Source organism: Peromyscus eremicus, chromosome 15 (assembly GCF_949786415.1).
Source record: "Peromyscus eremicus chromosome 15, PerEre_H2_v1, whole genome shotgun sequence".
Lineage (NCBI taxonomy): Eukaryota > Metazoa > Chordata > Mammalia > Rodentia > Cricetidae > Peromyscus > Peromyscus eremicus.
In genome coordinates, this window is record NC_081431.1 from 25,628,218 (window position 1) to 25,649,874 (window position 21,657).

At 40.5% G+C, this 21,657-nt stretch overlaps 1 long non-coding RNA gene across 2 annotated transcripts in view; it reads left to right on the plus strand.

The window, feature by feature from the left end:
- Positions 1-4,668: 4,668 nt before the first annotated feature.
- The window catches only part of LOC131925492 (uncharacterized), a 28,871-nt gene continuing 11,882 nt past the window's right edge, over positions 4,669-21,657 (plus strand). The window contains exons 1-3 of one of the 2 annotated variants that reach the window (XR_009383264.1): positions 4,669-4,810; positions 5,268-5,483; positions 11,612-11,733. This is a non-coding gene — a long non-coding RNA (uncharacterized LOC131925492). The remainder of the gene's footprint in view (positions 4,811-5,267; positions 5,484-11,611; positions 11,734-21,657) is intronic. The other variant, XR_009383265.1, reaches the window with a different exon arrangement.

A 21,657-nucleotide genomic window follows, 5' to 3' on the forward strand; every position in this document is an offset into this window, starting at 1 on the left:
TGTGCCTTCCTCAGGGCACTGGGACACAGTCCTTTCCCCATCCACAGGTATCAGAACTCCCAACTCTCCAGCTGTGGTGACCCAGGACTTGCCTTGTTACTTCCCTAGGTTCTCAAGCCCTTGGTTTCAGACTGAGAGTCTCAACACTGGCTCTCCCAGCTCTGAGGCTTTCACATTTGCATTGAGCTTGCTTTCAGTGTTTTAGACTTGTCAGAATGTAGTTTAGCCTGAAGAACTACACTGAAACCTTTCAGGTCTCAGTCTCCATAATCTTGTGAGCCCAGTTTACCAATAGGTTCCCCTCATGTATCTTCTCTTACATGTCCGCTTTGTTCTGTGTCTCTGGAGAGGTCTGAGCAGCCATGCCAAAGTCTCTTTAGCAACAGCTTCTAAACTGTCCAGTGTGGGCTTTGGAGTTAACTCTAGAGGCACTCTGTCCACAGCACTAATCTCTTTGAACTGCACTGTCTCCTCAGAACCTCTTTCCATACTGTCAACCAGATCTTATGATCAGCATGACCCCACCTTCCTAATGTAACTCTTAAAACCAAGGGCTTAGAAGTCAAGTCCACAAAGCCTAATGATGATATGAAGAGAGTGCTTGAGATGTGGCGACTCTTTGTTCCTCTGCAATTTGAACCAGCTCAGTGCCTAAGTCTCTAAGTCTCTGCTCTTCATAGGAAACAGATCCTCTCAAGTACACACAGACTTCTGCAGCAGCAACTCTAGAGTTTTAAATGAGATCTTCCTGGACAAAGGATGACTTCAATAAAGAATGGTTCTGCTAGAAGCTCCGCCCCTGAGAAGGAAGGGCAGGGGAGGTTTGGGGGAGCAGATTGTGTTTTGAAGCTGTCCACATGGTATCGTCAGAGATGGCACCCTTCCCAGCTTTTGAGCCCTGACCCCAGAAAGATCATATCACTGTGGTTTCTGCCTCTGTAATGGCCATCTAGAATGACTTCAATGTGCTTTCCATGTGTGGAAACAATTATGTTCAAAAGATGTCCCAGTGAAGGGTGGATTTGGGAAGCAGAAAGGGAATGAGAGTAGCAGAGATGAAATTTGTGCAGAGAAGAATAGAGTCAAAACCTTAGGAAGAGTCACTCCCCTGTTCCACCGCCGTTTCCACTGGTTCTCAGAGCTGCCCACACTCTAACCATTTTTAGGCTCCATCATCAGCCACATCTGAAAAATGAGCATCTTTCTTTCTTTTAGTATATTTTATTGGTATGTATTAATTGTACAAAAGCAGCGGTTTCAAAGTTAAATTTATGTGAGTTTCATATTTATTTACTGATTGGGGGAAGGAGCATGGGATATGTCATGACAGATGTCTGGACTACCTGCTGGCATTGGTTCTTTCACGTCGTTCTCAATGATCAAACTCGGCTCCTCCAGTTTTTACCTGCTGAGCCATCTCCCCAGCCTGCTTGTTTCTTTTTAAGTTGCCACTTCCCATCTCTCCCCTAAACATTTCTTGTTTTCTAATAGAAATGTAGCCAGGCTCTGAGGACATCTACTGAAAGACTTGTCTCTGGGAACCAAACTGGAATCCTGTGGAAGAGGAGTATGTACCCTGGGTTGCTGGGCCATCTCTCCAGCACCCAAAACTGTCTCTGGTTGAGCAATTTTCTGACCACAGGAACAGAGATAGCTAAATGGAACAGTGGAAACTGCAGCCAGCACCCTCCTCCCTTTACTGAACATATTACCTTTAGCCACTCACTGAATGTTTACCACAGTGTGCAGTAGGTACTTCCAATTTCCCAGTATACACCCTTGTCCATCATTTCCCCCATTTTGAAAACCAGAGGGGGAGACTGAAGTTTAAAACAATTAAATAACTTGCATCTGTCACATATTTAATGAATGACCAGACTTGGTTTCAGTCTCGGCCATGGACTAACTGAACCCTAGAGTACTTCCTCCACCCTCCATGCTGCTATGTCAAGGCTGAGACTCTCTGTTGGTGGACACCTCTGGAAGGTTCCACGGGGAGCTGAAACCCAGTTCTTGACAAATAAGAGGGCCTTACTCAGGCAAGGTAGAAAGGGCTATGCGCAGCACAATAAGATTTCCGTAAAAGGCAATGCCAGAGCCTGAAGGTGTGAGAGGGAGAGGATTGCTTGGAAAAAAATCACAAGATCTCTAGAGCTTGAGATGCAAGCTGTTGTGGTTCTGGAGACACTGGTAGGGTCAGCAGAAGCCAAATGTTATGGAAACTTCTGTTCCTAGATAGGAAATGTGGACTCTACCTGTGAAGATCTTCTGATGGTTTCCTTCATTGACATTAGTTAACCATAATCTTGTTTATATGTATCTTGTGTATAGCTCTATGGGAAATCTAGCTCCATATAGGGTTAGCCACAGGCTCCAAAGGAGGCAACCACTTCTTCCACATGTTTCTGCCTCCACATACTGTATCGGTGACCCCTCACACACTGGCTTCTGTTGGTTATTCATTTATGCACCATTTATTCCATACTATTTCTTGAGCATCTATTGTTGTTAGTAAGTGAGATAGGTAGTAGGATAATAAATAGGGGAGTGAAAGGCACGGACTGTGCTGAGCAGGGCAGGGTTTGTTGGGAGGAAAGTTACATACACGTATGATTTAAAAGCAGCAGGTAAGATGCTGTGTAATGGGTATATCTGAAGGGAAGAGGATGGATGGAAGAAAAGGTAACAAGTATTAACAGCTAAAAGCAGACTCTGAAGTCACACTGTTCTGGGTTCAAATCCCAGCTCTGACTTACATTTGCTATGTGACATCAAGCCAGTTACTGAGTTGCTGTAAGTGTCAGCATCATCATGTAATAACTGCGAATCTTAACATTAACCACCTCATAAGGCTGTTACGAAGATAAATTGAGTGAACATTTTAAAGTTACTTGCTCCAGTATGAAAACAGGAACCCTGAAGTGACAATGTTCCCCAGTAGATGTCACTGCTACATAGCGAGTTAGGTGAGATAATATCTGTGTTCAGGTCGGTCACTTAACCATGCCTTCTGAAAGTCGGTACATAAATGGCTTTCTTCTCAAAATACAAAACCCAGGAGAGGCTGGTGAGTGGACCGTGAGCTGTACAACAGTGAGGACTGACCATCACTTTTTCATCAGAAGTGTTTCATGAGCGCTGTAAACTTTCTCTGTATTGGGGCTCTGGTAGAATCCACTCTTCTCTATGATTCTAAAAAAAGCATGGATTCAACTCCATCGGCCTTGTCAGAGAGCACAAACCCTTCTTGAGGAGGTATGGGGACAGTGACGGGTTGAGCTTCCAAAGGGGCTAAGGTGGGGAGGTAGGAGAGCAGAGGAGGCACAGAACCTTGAGAGGTAGTAGCAGATGACTTTGGAGAGGGGTGACTTTGTGACAGTTTAGAGGTGAGACTACTGCTTTGTTTTCTATGAGCTAGAAAAGATCAAAATAAAGCCGTTCGAGTTTTGCTTGCCCGTGACCTCTAGTGTTCTCAGATAGGCACAGCTGTAGGTGAAGATTTCTTCCTAGTTCTTGATTCTGCCATGGCCAGACTTCGAAGTAAAACTGATGGGCTAAAAGCACAAAGGTCATCACAGATGCCTTTCCTTAGACGTCCATAGAAAATTTCCTTTGGGCTTGGTTTTGTATTGCATGAAAGGATACAGAGATGAATAATTCATGGCTCATTTCTTCCAGCTGTTTACAGTCTAGGCTTTAGTGAGAGAGACAGGCATGTACAACTGTGGATACAATTCAAGATTTTAAATAGTATTTTTAAAATGCTAACAGAGTTTTAAAGAAGGAGAAGTTGAGATGGCATGTGGCCTTTGTATTGCAGGATGGGTAGGAGTTTATACTGTGGAGGAGAGCAAAACACTCCAGGTAGAAACAATATAAATGCAACTTAGTGGAAAAGCAAGGAGCTCTTGCTCTGAGCTGAAGGTCTAGGTGCTTGGGCAAGAGATGAGATTCTATCTTGAGCTCCAGTGAGGCACACTATGGCACTGAGACAGACTGGAGCTCTTAGCAACAGAATCAGAAAATGTTTCATTCTTACAACCACCTTTCTACATTGTGGCATCCGTTGATTTTATAATATCTACTTCCTAGCTAGGCATTTGATGCTAAGTTCAGGGCTGGGCCAGGAAGGATAAAGGAAAGCACTTTCTTTTTCTTAAAATACTTAACAATAAATAAATAAATGTGTGGTGGTCTCCCCTTATCAGTTCTCTGCTGATACCATGATACCAGTAAGATGTTCTAGGGCTTAACTCAATTCCGACATTCATTACTTGAAGCTAGCATAGAACCAACTTGTAGAGGGCTTGGTTTTGCAAGGGGCTCCCACTTCCTGATCCAAGCACAGGAGCATTTCCAAGGCACCAGACTTCTGTTATCTTGGCTGCTAATCAGGAGACTCCCCTGTTTTGATAAATTACAGCAACGGCACACAGAAATCTGGGGAACAATGTTTTTATGTCTACCAGTTGCTTATTAATGACATCATCAAAGATACAAATGAATGTGGGCATAAGGCAGAGCTGGAAAGGACCCTGAGTAGGGCAGCTGTCTTGTGTTTTCTTCGGGTGTGCTACTCTCCTGGAAGTTTTTTATCAGTCTAGAACCTCAGAACCTTTGCTAGGGCTTTCAAGGGGCTCTGTTGCACAGGCAACATTGGGCGATGGTGATGAGCTCAACCGTTTCTCTCCGTGGGGCTGAAAATTCCTATGACTCTAGTGACGTAGTTGATTCTTTTGGCAATCAGGCATTTTCCTGCTGTGAGGGGGTTTTCAGCCACTGGTCATCTCATTAACTCACACTTCAGCAGGTCTGTTTGAAAGGGGTTTCTTAGGAAAAGCAAAAGACTCTCCCCTCACCCCCATCATGTGGAAATTCTTGGGTCAAGAACTAGAAATGAAGACCAAATAAATGTGACCAAATATACTTTTTTTTTAAAAAAAATTATCTCATACTATCACAAGGGATAATTTGGAGCACATAGAACAATTTGCTGTGTCACCTTTGAGGTATGGCCCTGGTTAAAGAGGAAACAATCATCCTCAGTATGTAATGGCTAATAGCATTGATGATGTCAATGCCTGCTCATCTTGTTGAGTACTATCTGTTGAGAGCTGTGATAGATGCATTTTGGGTATGAGCTCATCTATGTCACATTGTAATCCTACTGGGAAGGTAGGATAGCATCAGGGTATAGCTAGAACCTCTGCCACCTGCCACCAGGCTGCCTGGGTTCACATTCCTGCCGTGTCTTTTTTGGAAAGCAGCCTAGCCCATCCCAGTGCTCAATGCTTCCATACCTAAGATGGAAATCACCTCGCCTACCTTTGATGTCTGCACTAACTTCTGGAGAGGGCATCTCAGGAGCTTAGTTGGGAAGCAAGTTGCCTTTGGCCCGCAGAGTCCATGCTTTTCCAACCTTGTTCTGTAGCCAGCTGGTACCATCCATTCTTCATTGTGAATGAATCCAAGAAATTCAACAGGTACAAGCAATCACCAGAAAGCTATTTGTTGTGATTGAAAAACACTCAAAGAAATGGAGTGCCTCATAGATGATTTAATATTTTAAAGGTGGCGCATGCGAATGAGTCAGCTTGGTGTATATGAGTGAGTTTACATTCCACATCAAGGTTTTACTTAAAGTTTACATTTTGTTTAAATTAGAAGTAAGATCAATGTAATACGGCTTAAACCTTTCTCAGAAATTTATGGCTTCTTTTAATAAACCCCATAAAAGACACTTTTAAACATATGCAGTGTTCTTAATGTAATGGTTCCATTCTCGAAATATATAGTATTTAGGTTGCATCTAAAATGCTGTAAAAGTATCACAAAGGCCGTAAAAATATTGTTAACGGGAAGAAATCTTTTAGAGGAATAAATATTTTCTTGGAAAGGGGAAAAAGCTCTGAACCTTTTAGGCAGGGAATGGCTTGGTTTTGAAAAATAACAATTTGCCTTTTTAAAATGTTCTTTCTTTGGTTCCACTCCAGCCAATTATTAGATTAAAGCAAGCTGTCGCTACGCGCCCTAGAAACTCAGACGGGTTTGATGTCGCACCCTAAGTTTGTGAGGACAAGTTCCATTTAAAGCTTTAATGAGGTCAAGGGAATAAAGAAGGAGGCTGGCTGAGGCTTTTGTGTTATTTTAGGACTGTATTTTAGAATTACGAGGCTTGAATAAAGCCATGAAAAGAACACAGGGTTTAGGGTTCAGAGTCTCTACATGAGACCCGGCATTGCTATTAGCTAGGTTTGTGACCTTGGTTAAAAAAAAAAAAAAATCACTCAAGTACTCCAGGGCTCAGTTTTTTGGTTCTGGAAAATAGGGTTAAAAATACCCATGAACACCATATGATCTCACTTGTATGCAGGATATAATAAAGTTAATCTTTTAGAAGCTTAGGGTAGAATGGTGGTTACTAGAGGCTGAGGAGAAGAAGGGAGGGTATAGACAAAGGTTGGCCAGTGGGTATTAAATTATGGTAAAAAGGAGTGAGGAGCTCTGGGATGCTATCACCAGTAGGTACTTGTGGATGAAGATAATATCTAAAAAGCTGACTCTGAATGGTCAACATAAAAAGCATGAGCAATGTCCCAGGAATTAAATATGTTTTACCTGATTTGAATATGATGCAGTATATAGCTGGGTTAGACTATACATAGTACCCCACAACTATGCACAATTTATGATACATGTATTGGTTAAAATAAATGGAAAATACAGAATGTCTTATTTAGGGTTTCTCTTGCTGTGAAGGGACACCATGACCACAGCAACTCTTATAAAGGAGAACATTTAACTGAGGTGGTGACTGTGGTTTCAGAGGTTTAGTCCATTATCAGCACGGTGGGGAACACAGTGGCATGCAGGCAGACATGATGCTGGAGAAGGAGCTGCTACATGTTGATATACAGGCAATAAGTGGTAGACTGTGTGTCACACTGAGGGAAGCTTGAACAAAAGAGACCTCAAAGCTTGCTGCACAGTGACACACTTCCTCCAACAAAGCCACACCAACTTCAACAAAGCCACATCTCCTAATAGTGCCACTTCCTTTGGGAGGCATTTTCTTTCAAACCACCACACAGAAGAAAAGAATCCTGGCTCTGTCCATTTTGCAAGGCTATTATGGAGCATGTGAGGTAATGCTCGGTGAAGTGTTTTGTGAGCTAGAAAGTGCACATGAACTTACTTAGTTGGCAAACATTTGTTGACCACTTACTATATGGAGATATAAAACATTAGTGATCCAGGATGACTTTGCTGAGGTCTTTCTGGTCAAGCCTGCCATCTCTCCCACTTCCTGTTGTCTTCACTGTATTTTGGCTGAACCACTTCTAAATTTTCTGCACAAATGTCTCCATTCTAATCTTAAGAAGGAACGTTTACACCATTGTCTGGTGATCAGTTACACACTCTATATTTTGGTCCTTGTATTAGTCAGGGTTCTCTTTAGAACATTTCCCACAATAAGGCATGGGTAGTATGATTAATAAGTGGACTAATAAATGTGTTTAATAAATGCCATGTCATAGCTGGAAAGGAGCCTGTGTCCAAGTCTTGCACATTGCTGATGAACAAACAAAGTTATTCAGTAGGAACATGCTGCACCCTGCCAAACTCAGTTTGAGTTTGTTTCTTGAGAGACAGGAATAAAAACCTCAACTACATGTGTACCCATCAGTAAAGTGAGAAGGGCTCTTGTGTCCACTTTACACAGGACTGTCCCACGTGACATAAAGCCTACCCTAGTCTTCATGAATTGAGATGGACAATAAATGGAGGATTGAGCTAAAATACTAAAGCTTGATCAAAAAGAAAGCTCTAGCTCATGAAGCTTTTCTTTCTTACACCCTATTAAGTATTATCAATGTTTATCATGTGCTCTTAGATAAAATACATTTAAAAAGATTTATCCATCTAATAGACTATAGCATGTTTGATGCTGATAGCCATTAAGCCATCTAAGTTAATTTCTCTGCTATGTAATTTTTTTCTTTTCTTTTTCCTTTTTGGAGACAAGATCATAGATATCCTAGGCTAGCCTTGAACTTTCTAACCATATCTGGCTTCCAACCCCAGATCTTCCAGCTTCTGTCTCTCAAGTGCAGGCATTACAAGCATGCACTACCCACCTACCTCATGCTTTTCTTGCTAGCTTTGTAACATGGTTTTCAGTCACAAATCTCAGAGCAGTTAACAAATAGCCAAACAGAACTTCTGGAGCATGGAGGACAAAATACCCCAAGATTAACTCCATTTTAAAGAGATGATGATTGAAGTCCTCGCAGGTCTCATGACGAGTCTCATAATATGCAAAGGGCAAAGGGAGGGAAAACAAGATTCCTGGACAGACAGGTTCTACCAGGGCAACTCTAAAAGCTCTGGCTTGGCTTCTTAAGCTGCAGCATCCCAGTGGCATCTTGGTCCTTACTGTTTGACCCCGGGCTTGGATCCCCACTTCCTTTTATCTGCAGCTCTTGTGAAGTTGTTTAACCATCCACACTGTGTTCATCAAATGAAGATAACAATGGATGCTTTCAGAATCAAAATTTCTAACCCATGCAGTGATCACACAACAGTGCTAACATATGTTACTTATCACTATTTGTCTTCATAGAAATATAACTCAGAAGTACGATGACATGCATGCATACATTCCATGTATATACAAACATGTATACACATATACATATATGTATTCATGGTGTTTATTTTACACTTTTGTTAACAATACATTTTCAGTCATCAAGGGAATATCCTAGAGTGCATATTCTTCTTTTTGGCTTCACTTAGCATGGCTATGATTTTGAAGGTGAAATCATTGACTAAGATCATTCATTTCCATATGAGGAAGGTCTTTGTCTTATATGAAATCTCAACAATTTTCCTAAAGGGATTTTTTTCTCCTTTGTTCTGTGACAAGCTTATTCTGGAGTGAATGTTTTGGTTGTTTTTGTTTTGGTGAAGGAGATCCAACTCAGGATTTGTGCATGCTAAACAAATGGTTTCCCACACTGAGATATAGCCCCAGCCTCTACTCTGGCACGTTCTTCCTTGAGTATCTCTTGTCACATTCCTTGCCAATTACATTTTTTAAAATCCTCTCTAAAACTTACACCCACTTCAGCCTCATTGCCACTGAAGACTGTTTTTCCTGGGTCATGCCAACTTTAAGATCTGGAATGAAGTCTGTATCTAATAAATTCTCCCCTTCCATGGGATTCTAGACTCTGTCAGCTCCTCCTAACATGTTCAGGAATGCTGGGGTTCCCACGTGTGCTCTGAGCCATTCCTTGATGGTCCATTTCCCACTCTTTTTCATCCTTCTTGTCCCTGCCTGTGTCAATGGTTGCAGAAATCATTGGCACCTCACAGAGGCAATTCATTTCTCTGTGTCTGACTTTGAGTGCAATCAGTGATGTTGTTGCCTACCACGAGCTACTTTATCACCAGCACCACTGCTAGATCCCATAAAAATGCTACCAAGTTACTGCTTATACTGTGAGGATCAAGGCCCAATTAGACTACTAATACCCCGCACAGTCCTCTGAGCCCAACTCTCAGAGTGTCTAGCACACTCTCTCTAATGATGCTCTTAAAGTAGTTCTATTTAGTTATTTAAGGTACTGGATCCACAGCTCTCTATTTAAAAAACTTAATCCCTTTAATATTGGTGGCTCCTTTCTATTAGAACTTGGGTATGAGCCCAGAGACCTGGCTGGTATAGCCTCACAGTGATTTATGTCAGAGTCTTCTTAGAAATCCCTCCCCTTCACTTTGGCCTATTTTCCTTGAAGCAAACTTATTCAGCTCCACCTTCTATTACTTTAGACTCAAGTAGTTCTTAAAATACCCACCCTCTATATAAACCATTTGTGAACATCTCACAGCAATTCTTCATTTGTGTAGGCAAGCAGATATTTGTTTAGCAAGCACTCATGGCAAAGCAATGTGTGTCAATGTGAGGAGTTAGCTAGTTGAAACGCATAGGCAATTCTGATAGTGGGAACAATATATCTGAAGCCCAAAGTTGAAATAGGAAGTGCTCTCAAGAGTGAAGCAAGGTCATGCATACCTAAAATAACTGAGAAGAACACTTTGACGCGAATAGAATAGAAAGAATCAAGAGGGGGAATTGTGGAGGATGAGGCTGGGAAGGTAGGCCAAGGCCAGTTCAAGAAGAACCTTACGCAGGTGTTAAGGAATTTAGGTTTTGGGAGAGAGAGGGAGAAGAAAAAGAACATGAAGCTGGGTGAGAAGGGAGGTGGGAAAGTTTTAGGAGAAGCTGAGAGAGGGGAAAGAATATGATCAAAATACACTGCACAATTTTTTTTTTAAAAGTCAATAAATAAAAACAAAAGGCAGTTTGGGTGAGCCTGAAAATGTTGATAAAACAATGCAGTATTTTAAACAGGAGGATTAAATGTGTGCTTTAGAAAAGGCTGTGGGAGCAGCGCGGAGAGCGAACTGGTTCAAACACACTCACTCATGCAGCTCTGAGGAGAGATGGCTACCATTGGGACTGAGATGGATCACTGGGCATGGGAAGAAGTGGGCCCCTTAGACTGCGGAGTAAATGGAGGAAGACCTCAGAGTCTCAGGCAGTGAAACAGATTTCTGATATCTTTGACCCGAGAATGAAGATAAAGAACATTTTTGGGGGGTGTGGAGTAATTGAGGTTTAGACTGACAGGTGGGACAGATGTCAATAATGGATGGTTGGTATGAACTTAAAACCTAGAGGGGAAAACCTTTATGCTAAAGATATTTGTTATGTCAAATTTCTAGGATGACCTCAGCTTCGATGCCTATATTTGTTCCTGGGGAGAAAAGGGGACTTGGGGCAGGAAATAATCATTGTTTTAACTAATTAGGTGTTTTTAGGTGCTAGGTGTTGTGTTAATTCTTTGAGCACTAATATTAACTCTTTTGTCATGTTGGTTCTCATATCACCCTTAAAGGCAAGATTTAAGTCAATTTGTGTCATTAAAGAATGAGGGCCAACACAGTTATAGTAGAATCGGGCTAATCAGACCATACACATGAGCACTCAAAGGCAGGCAAATCTGAAGTCAGAAGGAAAGGTTCTTGTTACTCAAATGACACTTTTCTGGGTCAGGCATTCATCACTTTAAATCCTGATTCTGTCATCCATTTGTTATGTGACCTTGATTAAGGGATCAGACCCCATCAGTCCCTTCTTCATTATGTATCAAATGGACTTAAATATGCCTATCTATCTCATAGAGTGGATGAAGTAACATGTGACACATATATGGAAAATAATTAATACAACACCTTACACAATGAGTACTTCATAAACAGTAATATAGTTGGACATCTCCAGCACCATATTTTCCTATGTCTAGTTCTCCAAGTTTAGATATTTGTTGTTTATTCAAATCGTTTTCTTTTGGAGCTCAGCTTTTAGTGATTCTCAACTGGTAGAAAGATTTTTTTTTCTTTTAAAGTAAGTCAAATTTTTAGAAACACAGCTGAATATTTTAAAACCCCAATTGGATAGCTTTAAATAGAAGATTAGAAAAAATGAAAAAGTGAATGAGTGAAATATGATTCATACCTGTTGTTTTGTATTTTATGAAAGGCATGGAGTCTCCAGATTGGTCAAATAAGACAGTCAATCATGATGAAATAAATTCCTACTGAAATCTGTTTCCGTTAAGTTGGAGGATATGGAATGTGAAGACACAGACTCCACGCCACAAGGTGCATGCTTGTCCATGTTTCCAGGGAGTTCCACAGCATATGAACAACCAGATTCATCACTGTCCCTAGAAAGATGGCTTGAAATGAGACAGCTTAATAATTCAAGGAGCCTGGACATTCACTTGACTGGCTAGTTTATTTCATTATGAGAAAAGTTTACTCAGTATAATACTTGTTGACCTTTTCTTCTTAATTAACAGTTCTTCGTCTTTTTTTTTTAAATTTAACCCTTCTTTAGATATGCATTGCTTCCTTAGTATGTTCATGTTTCATTTCTGTTGTTTATTAACAATTTTAGAAAATTTATAGCATCTCATTAAATAGTGTCTGCTCTCCCTCTCTGTGTTCTCTGCTGGGACTCCATTTAGAGACACACATCTAACTCTTCCCTTGTGTTTTCCTCACACAAACGTATACATACAAGTACACATGTATACACATATATATCTTCTTTACACATCTTCATTATATTTACTTATGTACTTGCTCAAGCAATTATCTTTTAATGAGATTTATGCCAAGAGGAAATAAACATTTCTCATCTATCCACAATGTCACCATTTCCAGTATTCTTTGCTCCTTTATGTGTATTCATATTTTCATCTGGTGTTATTTCCCTTTCTACATTTTCTTTTTACATTTTTCTTGCCATGAAAATTTTCTAGTAATGAATTTCCTGTTCTTATTTGTTCTTTAAAAAAAAACCCTTCTTATTTTACCTTAACTTTTACATCATTTGTACTTATAGCGTAGTCTTTGCATTCACAAGATGTTTTCATGGAGACTAAGTTTTAAGCTGGTGGATTTCTCTGTTCTCAACTCCTGACGGGTGTTCTGCCAGTGTCTCCCCACTTGCGTTGTTACCCAAACCAGTGTGTTGTTATTGATACCTTTGTTCTGGGTGCATGCTCCTGAAGTGTCATTCCGTCTTTCTCTGCCTTCTTCTAAGACCTTAGTTTCGTTTTGAAACATTTGTATGCAGTTTGATATAGCAGTTTTTTTCCCACGTTTGATAGTTCCTTTTATTTTTGAGAATATCGTACATGCATATAATATTTTGCTCAGACCCAGCTGTAGTCCTTCCCCTCAATTCTTTAATCTCCGTGTTTCCATTTTTTTTTGCAAATTTATAAAAATTTTGGCTGTTACGTGATGAGTATTCTTTTTCTATTCCATCTCTCTTTTATAAACTATAATTTAACATGCACTTGGTCCCTTCCTCTAAGTTGTCCCGTGCTGGTGTTTCCTCCTTTCTTTCCTCCTCCTGTTCATCTTCCTCCTCTTCTTCCTCCTTCTCTTCTGTTTCTAATATAATTCACATCCCTAAAAGTTTTATTTACATGCTTTTATACCTCCCATGTCTCTACTTAACTCTTTAAATGCATGGAATACAGTTATAATAGCTGTTTTAATTTCCCTTTTGCAAATTCAACATCTGTGTTAGTTATAGCTTGGTTTTGGTTGATTGGCTTCTCATTATAGGCAATATCTTCCTGTTCTGATGTGTGCAACTTTAGTGGATGCGAAGCGTTGATAATGTGACTTGTTGGGTAGTGGTTGTTTTCATATTTTTATAGTTGTTGAACTTGCTGAGGCAAGGCCCTTGTGAGTGAATGTTCAGCACCCCATAATTTATGTATTTACTAATCTGTCAGACATAATCCCCCATGTTTCCTGTCCTGCACATAGTCTGCTGGTGTTATATTGTATTGTTCCTGTTGATTTTTTCTCTTGTATCAGATGGTTGCTTCACTGGCTTTACTTTGGTCAGTATGTGGAAAACAAGTTCCTTCCTCTGTAACTTTCTTTTTCATGCAGATCTCTCTGGCAACTTGTCTCATGAACTGGAGCCTCCTTCCTTTCCTCCATATTTTGCTGTGTGTTCTCATACTAGGGTGTTTGCTAGGCTCTTCTTGACTTAGGATTCACCATAGAAACAGAACTATATTTTTCTTAAACATATTTGCTTGTGTAATTACTGAGGCTTACAAGTCCCAATTCTGTCAGCAATAGAAAAATCCGGGAGCTAATGTCACAGCTTATTATCACAGGTGATCTGTTGACTGTATTCCCACTTGACTGATATGATAATTTGTTTTAACTGTCAACTTGTCACAATCTAGAATCATCTGGGAAGAGTCTCAAGGAGGGATTGTCTGGATCAGGTTGGCCTGTTTGTATACCCATGATGAATTATCTTGATTAATTTAGTTGAGGTTGACACCTGCCCATGGTGGGTGTCAGCATTCCCTAAGAAGACACTGAACTGTATATTAGTGGAGAAAGCAAGAAGAGCACTAACATGTATGTATTAATTCATTACTCTCTGCCCTTGACTTGGGATGTACTATGAGTGGCTCTTTCACATTTCTGCTACCTTGCCTTCTCCACTACAATGGTATTGTGAGCTAAAATAAGCTCTTTCCTCACTAAGCTAATCTGACAGGGTATTTTATCACACCAACAGCAAATGAAACTAAAGACAGTTGGGCAAGGTCAGCCTTTTGCTCTCTTGAGGCATTCCACTGACTGGATGGAGATCATCCACAGTGTGGAGGGCAATGTACTTTACTTGGAGTCTTCCAATTAAAAAAAAAAAAATTAACCCCATCCCAAAACAACATCATAGAAACACTCAGAATAATATTTAACTGAATATCTGGGTATCCTGGGGACTACAGCTTAGCTGAGTTGACACAAGATTAACCATCGCTCTCCCCTTCTATAGCAGTCTAGATAGTCTCTTGAGGTGGACATCCAGGGGAATTCCAGAAATGAGTTGATTGGCTTTTCAACATTCAAAGAGTAATCACTTATCTTTGTTGCTTGATGTTTAGTGTTTTGTATCATAAGTGTGTGTGTGTGTGTGTGTGTGTGTGTGTGTATGCATGCATACACACATATATTATCTATCATCTGTCTATCTCTCTCTCTCTCTCTCTCTCTCTCTCTCTCTCTCTCTATCTATCTATCTAATCTCTCTATCATCTTTCTACCTACCTATTGGTTTTTCTTTTGCTGTTTTAGTTAGAAACATAAACCTAATAACCTTTATTCTGTGCTGTCTCATTTGGACACAACAAAACATCTGGTATCGTTTTTGATAGTTTTCTCTAGTTCTGTCTCCAAATTATTTATTCTTTTCCTTCCCAGTATGTATCTGTTGTTTACCTCATCCAACTAATTAATTTCAGACACTGGAATTGTTGTCTCTAGAATCCCAGATTGAGACTTTAAAAACATATTGCATGTATTAAACCCAGATCTTCAACCTTTGGTTTCTTGAACATATGAAAAGTCATAAAATTGTTTGACTCACTTACCTACTACTTCCATCTTCTATGTCAGATCTTGGTCACTTTCTGTTGATTGAATTTCTCTTTATTGTGGAACACATTTAGCTATGTGTTGTATCAGGTACTTTTGGATGTGATGCTAACATTTGAAATATTATCTTTTGTATGATTCATGTTACATTGTATTCTTAAAAGTATTTTTTGAGCTTTGATTGTAAAGGATATATTATTTCAAAGTAGTTAAATAATTTGGGATTTTGCTTTCATTTTTCAATTAAGGCGAATCAAAGAAAGCTTGGTCTAATTTTGCTCTATAGCAGAAACTAATCCTCATGAGACCTTTGCCTCATAGCCTATCAATTATGAGGTTTTCTACTCTGCATAGTGGGAACAGACATTATTCTTGGCTTTCTGTGAGGGAAGCAATTAGTCCTTGTAATCCTGTCAGGTGATTGCATTCAGAGTCCTGTCGCTTTCTTCATACACAGTTACAGGCAACTACAAAGCTAAGAACTTGAAGAGACCTTGGTGGGTTTCAGGTTCTTTGTTCCCCATGTGGTTCTCTCTACTTCTTCAACACTCTGCCCTGAGAACACCAGTTGCTCTAGCATATCTGCACTCCAGCTAGATTTCTCAGTTTGGAGAGACTGTCCTCTCTAGGTTGCATCTCCCATGTGGTGGCCTGGGCACTCTTTCTAGACAGTAATTTGGAGAAATCATACAATTTAACTCCTTTGCTTCCTACCTCTGATGTTTCCTGTCCATTATTGTCTCATATATAATGTTTAATGACTCCACAAACTGTGCACAGTATTTTATTTGTCTCAGACAAGGTATATCCATATTATCTAGAATATTTCTTACATTGCTATCTTGACTAGTGTCTTCGTTAGGGTCTCTATGGCTGTGAAGAGACACCATGACCACAACAACTCCTATAAAGAAAAACATTTAATTGAGGCTGGCATACAGTTTCAGGGGTTTAGTTCATTATTGCTATTGGTGGGAAGCATGGCAGTGTGCAGGCATATATGGTGCTGGAGAAGGAGCTGAGAGTACTACATCTGGATCTACAGGCAGCAGGAAGAGGCTGTGAGCCACTAGGCCTGAGTTGAGCTTCTGAGACCTCAAAGCCCACTCCTAGTAACACACTTTCTCCAACAAGGCCATACCTCCTAATAGTGTCACTCCCTAAGGGCCTATGGGGGCCATTTTTATTCAAATTATAGCAACCAGAAATTAGATGTTGGATATGTGGAAAACCAAGAATTAGTGAAACATAACAATGTAAACTGAAGTCTATTATTAGTAACGATCATAGAGTGCAGGAAATGCTGTTCCTTGGAAGAACAGAAAGCAGAATAAAATATTTGTATTTATTTTCTATACTTTAGAATGAGGAATGGTCTGTACAGCCACCCAGTCTGCCTACCAAAGTCAAGGTCAGCTGTGCTGAAACTCTGCACCCAGGCTTATATGCCTCATCTGCCTTTTCCAAAGCTCCAAAAACCTATTGACTGTGAAACCTCCCATGATGCCATGCAGCTCTCATAGCCACGTAGCTGTAAAGAGATCCAGGCAATCTTCACTCAGTTCCAAGCACTAGAAGAGAAAATTTGTACTAGTTTCTTAGCATTACTATAACAAGTTACTGTACATTTGATAATTATCACAAAGTGAAATTCATTCTCTCAAAACTCCAGAGGCTAGAAATATTAAATCCAAGTATCAGGAGGCCCACACTACCCTAAGACTCCCCTTACCTCTTCCAGTTCCCAGTTTCCATTGGTCTATAGCAGATAAAGCACACTGCTGCCTTGTTTTCACACGGCCTCTTCCCTGTGAGCTGGAAGTGAATAAATCTTAGAGTTCTTCACATGGAGCCTTAAAACTTCTCCATGTCCAGCCCTGCATCTCCACACCCTTCTCTGCTCTCCAAACTGTTCCTCTCTACCACACACTTAAGAATTCTCACTAAAGAATGCTTTAGGGTTCTAGTTAACAATGTACTAGGTGACTTTTGCTTCGTCACATTGTAGTTTTCCTTTTCTCTTCTGAAAAGTACAAACAATAGCGTCCTTCCCTCACCTGTTTGTTCTGAGGATTTAATGACTCAACATAGAGACAATACTTATGAACTGGGTTAGACGTGTAGTAACTGACACCTACATGTTACTTAGTGTCATTGGAAAAGACCACCAGTGTTCCTTGTCTCAAACTGGAACAATGTAAGGGCACATTCAGTTTGCTTTTTTGTCTCTGAAGTTTTCCCACTCCTTTTCACAGATATCCAATGTATAAAACTTGTCATTTTGTAGAACATGTATATCTTCATATGATTTGCATGTGTTTAAAACTTCATTCAAGTTATGCATTTCCTGAAACTTCAGCTTATCTGAAAGTAGACATCTCATAGCGCTGTCTTAACTGGAAGCCAGGGAAGGAAGTTACTCCTTGAGATGGGCCAGTTACTTTAGTTCAGAGATAGAAAGGGTGAAGTACATGAATATATATATATATATATATATATATATATATATATATATATATATATATATTTCTGAGAATTTTCACGTTTAACATGCCTGGACTCAGTTTTTAATTTGGCCTCAACTAAAGCCCCACAAGAATTATGGAAGCTGTGTGACCTCTGCTCCAGAATGCATGTCGGTATGAGAGCTTACATCCCATAAACTCCCTCTGTATGCTGACCTGACATTGGACCTGAGGAATGATGAAAACTTTCATCACCAACCTCAAATTCTCTCTGTAGGTTCTGTCTTTTTTGTTCATTTGTTTGCTTGTTTACTTTTGAAAAGGGGTTTCTCTGTGTAGCCCTGGCTGTCCTGCAACTCAATCTGTAGACCAGACTGGCCTCAGACTCCGAGATCCATCTGCCTTTGCCTTTGAGTACTGGGATTAAAGGCGTGAGCCACCACATTCTGGATGATTTGTCATTTTATTCCCTGACTCCTTCATTCATTCACTCTAGAATAAAGTTTTTATAAGGACTGTGCTCAGCATAGTGGCTAGGTCTTGCATATATTTTGAATATATGTATACATACATATGAATATATGTTTGTATGAGTGTATGGGTATGTTTGTGTGCTTGTTCATGTGTGTGCAGGTTCATCTGCATGAAGTCAACCTTGGGTGTCATTTTTCAAGTACCATACTTTTTTTTTTTTGAGACAGGATCTCTTCTTGGTGTGGAGCTTATCAAGTTGGCTAGGCTGGTTGCCAATGAACCCATCTGCCTGGCTCTATCTCCCAGTGCTGGGAACAGCAGTATGTTTCACCACACCAGGACTTTTTTTTTTTTTTTTAAAAAAAAATAAAACAGAAACCATGAGTTCTGGAAATGGAAAACAGGTCCTTATGCTTTTATGACAATCATGTCACTGATTGACCTCTCTTCCTGGCCCCGTTGTAAATACATTTGACATGTAGGCTAAAGTATAAAATGTGGGGTGTGAGAGAAAAAGAGCAATGGATAACAAATACTAGGCATTTTGATTAAACAGTTGTTGGTAGTGTCATTTGCCACAGGAGGTATAGACTTGCAGGACCATTGTGGTAGGATAAGATCTGTGATGCGGCTATACTATGTTTGAAATGTCTACTGATCATGCAAGAGGAAGGGGCAAGTAGGCATAACTTCAGTTTCTAAATCCAGGTTGGAGTTGGTTTATGGAATCCTATACATATGCATGCATGAGCACACACACAAATACACACATATGTCGTAAATACTTATAGAGACCCTCTGAAGAAAAAGGATCTATGAGAACCAATAGCAGAGGCTTCAGATCTATAGAACATCATAACATTTAAAGATGCTGCAAAGATCCTTAAGGATCCTAAGGGATTGAGATGGAAGCAATGAGGCCAGAGGAAAATTGGGTGAAGGTCATATCCTCCAGGCTTAGAGGAGAGAGTGTTAATAGAGGGGTAGTGTGATCAATCAAGTCACATACTGGATAGAATTTCAATTAGATGAACACAGTGAACTGACTAGCAGGAGAATAAATAGCAAGAAGAAAGTTATTTTAGACCTTTAGGAGGAGATCCCCGGGGATCAGAGGAAGGGACAAAAGCCTGGTGGAAATGTTAGAGAGGGAAATAGAATGTGTAAGAAGTAGAGGAAGTGAGTATGACTATAAACAGTTCTTGTGAGGCATTTTTGCCATGAATAGGACAAAGATATGCCATGGAAGGTGGTAAAGAATCAGCTCAATGGCTCAATGGGAGGTCTTAACTATCTGTCACTCTTCTGCAAATAGATGGTGCTTTTTCATGGTGTTAAGGTTTTATTGTGACAATTTCTGTATACATGCTCCTATAGAGTGTAATTAAATTGATGGTGCAAAGGAAAAAGGGAATGTTTCTGGGATGTAGGGTATATTTAAATGGGAAAGAATGGATTCTGGGGTGTGGAGAGAGATATCTGTCTTAAACAAAGCAGAAGGAAGTAAAACAAACCTGTAAGGGACAGACAGTAGGTTGATGGATTTGTGAGTATGGCATGAGAAAGTATCATAGTTATGCATGTGACTGAAGAGAAAAGATGCAACCATATGTTAAAATTAGGGTTGGGACAGGAAGAGTGGCTGGAGAAAAGATGAGAAGTAGTCCATTTTGGAAAAAGAACAAGTGAATTAATGTGGGTACTAGCAGAATTGTCTGATGTTATATATACACAAATTGAGGATGCTGGTTAAAAGGGAATGCACCTGTGTGGATATGTATGGGCATGCGCTCATTCAGGTGTTTCCCCCTGGAAGCATTCAGCTGCTCAGGTGCAGGTGCAACGTACTTGGTACCTCTGAAAGAGGCTGAGGAAGCGAGATACATCAGAAAAGAGTGGCTGGCTAGGGAGATGGCTCAGCAGAGCTCTAGTTTTCTTTCTGTTGCTGTGATAAAACATGCCCACCAAAAGCAATTTAGGAGAGGAAAGGATTTGCGTGGCTTAAACTTCCAGGTCACAGTCCATCACAGAAGAAAGTCAAGACAGGAACTCAAGCAGAAGCTTGAAGCAGAACCCATGGAGGAAACTGCTTGCTGGCTCATTTCATAGGCTCATTCTTAGCTAGTCTGCTTATATAGCCAAAGACCACTTGCCCAGGGAATGGCGATATCCACAGTGGGCTGGGCCCTTTTATATTAATTAACAGACAATTCCCCACAGACATGCCCATAGGCCATTTTGACTTGGGTAATGTCTCAGCTGAAACTCCCTTCTCAGATGACTCTGTGCTGCATCAAATTAACAAGTAAAGTAACTAAGGTAACACATTTGCTGTGCAAATGTGAGGTCTTGAGTTCAAATACCCAGAACCCACATAAAGCTGGATCCTGGATCCACTTGTATATGTCAGTAATCCCAGTGTGCTTAATGTGTGATGGAAGGCAAAGACAGGAGAATCCCCAGACACTCATAGACAGCTCGCCTGATAAACAGAACAGTGAAAAATCAGCAACCCCTTCTCAAATAAGGTGGCAGATGAGGCCCAACACCAGGTGCTCTCGCCTTAATTACTCTGGGGGAGAAATAAGGAGTCTTTTCTGTCATGTGCCCATTTCCAGAGGGACACAGGGCACACCTCCTTCCAGCATTCCTGAATGTGCTATGTAGAATACCTTGCCTGAAATCCAGGAGGGGGATTAAGGATTAATGCCATACCCTCCTTGTCTTGTCCTTAAGGGTCAAAGCTTTAATAGAAAGAAGACTTGATTTTCTGGGCTGCGCCACACGGGTTGCTTTCCTGTTAGTCCTGACCTTGCATCTGAGGGGAAGCATTGCTCAAGGATTGACATGGCCCTTCAGTTCATGCCATGTATACATGTGCCATGTGTGCATAAGCATGTATTTGAGCATGTGCCTATGTATGCATGTACCTTTATGTGCATATACCTGTGTGTAGGCATGTGCTATGTGTGTATATATATGGATATACATATACCTGTGTATGTGCATCTGCCTGTGTGTGTACATGCACCTGTGGGTGTGCGTGCACTCTGTGTATGCATGTGCCTCTGTGTGTGCATATACGTGTGTGTGTTTGTGTGTGTGTGTGTGTGTGTGTGTGTGTGTGTGTGTGTGTGTTCATGTGCCTGTGCATGTGTTGAGTGGAATGAGTAACAGGAGAAAGCAAAAAAAAAATGTGAAAAAATGACTATGATTGCAACCACCATTTAAAAACTAGAGGGGATCCTAGACATTTTATTTTAGTATTATTTTTGCCAACACAGATTTTATAACTCATCCATTAGCTTGAGAAAATAAAAGCACAAGAAAGACACAGGCACCAAGCTCTCTCACCAGACGAGCATAGACAGCTCTGGTAGACAGGTTCAGGCTCCTGTTCCAGTGTTCTGTCTCTTTGTTCCAGCTGCCTCTCTCCCCACTCTCCTCTCTGCATCTCAGTGTATCACACAGTTGTCTTTCCAGTTGCCCTGCATGTCAGCGTTTTAGGTGTGCGTTGTCTGAGTGGGTACAGACGGGAAAGTTCATCCCTGCCTGTGAGTGCAGCAGGCTATAGTCTGCAGCATTAAAACTCATGTACTCACTGTGACGTTGGGGAACAGGCCCAGTTCCTCAGCTCTGAGTTCTTCATCACTAAGAA